Raw genomic sequence first — 4,573 nt, forward strand, 5'->3', positions numbered from 1 at the left:
GTTGACTTCTACTAGTCAAGTCAAGCTCTTCAAAGTTTCCCACCTTCCACAATTGTACCACCAGCCAGGAAACAGTGTTCAAAACATGACTTATGGGGATATATTACTATTCCCATCATCCACCAATTTTTATGTTATAAAAATGCATCCAAATGATATCCACCAATTTTTGTTATAAAAATGCAAATTAAAGTGACAATGAGGTATTATCTCCCATCTCTCAGAGTGCTGAAATAGAACTTAATAGGAAGACCAATGTTGGTGAGGATGCAGTGAAACGATCCTGCACATTACTGGTTGTACCACCACTATGGAAAAGTTTGACAGTTGCTTTTTGCTGTTGTTGTTGTTGTTGTTTTAATTCTTTGCATGCAACTTTCATTCTACCTCAGCCGTTGTTTTTCTGGGCATTTATCCCAGAGACATGAAGATTTACATTCATGTAAAAACATGCACATGGATATTTATAACAGCTTCATTCATAATAGTCCTAAACAGTAAACATCCAGATGCTCTTCAGTGAGTGAATGGATAAACTAATGTATGTCTGTAATAAGAAGTATCAAACTCCTGAAGTACACAGCAGCCTGGGTGACTTTGAAAATGTATAGACAGAGTGTACAAAAAACAATTTCTAAAGATTATGTGTTTTTTAATTCCATTCACATAATGTCATTATAATGATGAGTTATAAAAAGAGAAGATGGACTAGTGACTATCAAAGGTTAACAATAGCAGGAATACAATAGCAAAGTGATCCACCATAGATCCACATGGTGATAAAAAATAAAATTCTCTTATAATTGGAAAACTGGTAAAGGATACACTGTGCCTATTTGTATTGTTTCTGAAAGCCACATGAAAATGACAAAGACTGTGGCTAGATATGATTATGACATATGCGATCATCTATGAAAAGATCCTGGAAGAAGAGAATATTGTATCCCAAGAAAACACAGAATACCAGTTTGGTTGAAGTGCTAAATATAAGGGGTATGTTATATATCTAGTTAAAGGGGACAGGAAGAATACAATATAGGGCTCAAAGTGTAAAGTATATACAGAAAAGCATGTCTGCTCTGCAAAACTGCAAGAGCCATCACCATGATTTTTACCCAAAAGCATAAAGAAGCATCACAATATGTTAAACTGAATGGGGATTAATTCCAACTGCATTTTGAAAACACCAACTGCAATGTGTTAAGTTCGGAAAAGCTGCTAGCTCCCCAATATGCTGCTCACAGTTCAATTATGCAGCTCCACTACACAGACTCATTCTCTATCCTCTGTTAGTTAAGAGAAGCTGCCTAAAGAACGTTATGATTGATTACTCACTTGCCTTGAGCTAAATTCGCCTCTGATGTGACTATGGGAAATTTCCCATAGAGTTAAAAAACAGAAAGCAACTGAAAATTGGTTTGATGTGTTGACTCTTTTAATTCATCAGCCAGGTAGGTATGATCAAAAGCAGCCAGAGCAATCTTTGTGACCTCTAACAAAAGAAAGAACTCTTGTGTTAGCTTTTTAAAATAAGTCGTTTCACAGAGACATTATAAGCATTGATGACAGTAGGTTACTCTGCAGTGTTTGCTAGAGTTAATTCATCTAGACGGAGTAAAAGAATTGGTCATGAAAACTAACCGAATGTGAAAAATGATGCTAGATCACAACTTATTTGGCTCTCCTAGTGCACCATTTTTCTATGTAAAAAACTCGGTGTTCGTAAAAGCATGACTTTAGGACCCATCACACTATCTGCTTAATCCATGCCAGTGATTTTTAAGGGATGCATTGTTTCTAGTAAGAAAACAATTCTCTGAAAATTTCTCTCCATAAAATTCACTTTAAGCTTTTCATCATTGCTTTGAATTAATTTTCGCCTACTTTAGAATCATAAAGGCAATGCCTAAATGGACCGTCACCAATTTCTCATGTCAAGTAATCATTGAATATCATTCATTTTCATGTACATTGTGTTTAGTCATTGCAATGATGCAATGTGCTGTTGGAGTCGAAGATTATAAGAGCTGACAAGCCAAGCAGTAGAGTCGGTTTGGACCCGCACCCACAGCTTCTCTGAATATCTATACGTGAACCATATTTGAACAATGAATTCGGGAAATGTGCTTTCTCAAAATGCTGGAAGTAGAAATAGCATTATAACTTTGACTTTTGAAAATTATAAAATCACTCACTAATACTTTCAATATTGGTTTCATACTGAAACAAAAAAATAATTCTTACGTATTGGGTTCAATTATACATATTATTAACATTAACTTGACCAGTTCTGTTCCCTTATCTTTATACTTATATATATTTCACATTACATTGCTACAGCAAGCCAGAATCTTGTCAGCTCTATCTCCTGCATTTGCTTGAGGCCCATGCTTTTCTCTTTCCTAACTCATCTTCCTCTTAGACATTGATCACCCTCTTCTCCTATCAGCTTTACCACTGTTTCCTATTCATACCTTGCCCTTCACGACAGCCAAGATGAGCTTTTAAAGACTAGACTATGTATATACTACTCCTCATGCTCAACAAAGCAGATAATTCAAATGCCTTTAGTGTGAAATGTGACAGTCTTCCCACAATCTGTATGACCTCCTTTCATTCTGTTGTGCCTTATGCAGTTCTATTGCTTCCACTCCAAGCCTGTCAAGCCTGTTCTTGCCTTGTACCAGTCATATATTCAAAATTTCAAAATTAAAAAAAAATTATGTTTTTACAACTCAATGCTTAAAAGTATTTTTTTTTTCTGATCTGCTAGGAGTCACAATCTCACAGGAAACTCCCTGATCTTTTTTTTTAAAACAATCTTTCCACCCCTCTTCTGCAATGTTCCCTGAGCTTTAGGTACTGGAATTGTTTTGTAATGGGAGAAGCTACACCCATAAAGTCTCGCCAACATGAGTGCTTCAATGTGAGCTGAACAAGGACAACAATAGACATGCCAAAGTGGATGGGGGACAGACCACAAACACTCATCCCCACACAATGATCTACAGGCAACTAAGGAATGCTGATAATGTGACAAATAGGCTTTCCCAAGGAAGAACATGCCGATTGGTTATCCAATACCCAATGGTCATCCCTGAAGACACAGCCAAGTAAAATTATGTAGGTTGAGCAGGTTATATTTAGGAATATATATATATATTAGGAATATATATATATATATATATATATATATATATATAAACAATAAGTAAAAAAAAAAAAAGAGCCCCTAAATTTGAAAGAGAGCAAGAAGGGGTATATGGGAGGGTTTTGAGGGAGGAAAGAAAGGGGAAATGATATAATTCTATTATATTCTCAAAAAAATTTCTATGTTCATGGCTTTCATTGAAAATATTTTATACAATCTATTCTGATTACAGCTCTCCCACACTTCTCCCCCGTCCTCCCCAATTTCCCACCCACCCAAATCCACACTCTTTGTTTCTTTCATTAGAATACAAATAGATATCTAAAAGAGTAGTAATAATAATAAGCAAGCCAGAATAGAATATAACAAACATACAAACAGAAAAAAAGAACAGCCAAAGAAAAAATATACAAACACATGTAGACATAGACACACACATGTTGCCTACAGAAAAATCCCATGAAAACCAGAAACTAATATATATATATATATATATATATATATATATATATGTATATATATATATATGTATGTATATATACAGGATCTGTAAGGTTAAAAAAAACACAAAGCATTATGAAACAAAGAACCTCCCAAAAGTCCATTGAACTCTTTTTGTTTTGGCCATCTATTGCTGGGCATGGGGCACAAGTATGATTTGTGCTCCTAGTGAGATTCAATGAAGAAAACTAATTTTTCTATTGAGAGTGGTTGACGATTAGAGATAGGTTGTAGGTTAGGGATGAGGTCTTGTGTCCACTTCTTCTCTCAGTGGTGGAATTCCATCTGTGGCTGGCCCATGCAGATCCTGTGCATGCTACTTCAGCCTCTGTGAGTTTATAAGTGCATCAGTCCTGCTGTGTCTGTAAGGCGCTATTTCCTTGATGTCCTCCATCCACTCTGGCTCTTACAATCTTTCCTCTTCAGCAATTTATTATGAGCTCTGAGTGAAGAGATATGATGGAGACATCCCATTTAGGACTGAGTGTTCCAAGGTATCTCACTCTTTGCACATTGTCCATTGGTGGGTCTCTGTATTTGTTCCCATCTACTTCTACTACAGGAGGAACATTCTCTGATGATGACTGAGTAAGACACTGATCTATGAGTCTAGCAGAATGTTGTTAGGAGTTCTTTTATTGCTATGTTTCTTTAACAGAATAGTAGCATTTGGTTTCCCCCTAGGTCAATGCCCTGTGTAGTCTCAGGTTCTTGGCCACCTGAACAGTTATGGGACTAGGTTCCATCTCATGATGAGCCTTATATCCAGTCATAGATTGGTTAGTTACTCCCTCAAGCATTGTGCCAGTAGTACATTTTGCAAGCAGTTCTATGGATGTTCAAAATATTTCCTCATGTTCTCTTGTGGACTTGCTTTCAAAGGTGAAGGAATGAGTAGACTCTCCAAATCATAACAAAGAA

Source organism: Peromyscus californicus, unplaced genomic scaffold, assembly GCF_007827085.1.
Source record: "Peromyscus californicus insignis strain IS unplaced genomic scaffold, ASM782708v3 Scaffold_6__1_contigs__length_162567912, whole genome shotgun sequence".
NCBI lineage: Eukaryota > Metazoa > Chordata > Mammalia > Rodentia > Cricetidae > Peromyscus > Peromyscus californicus.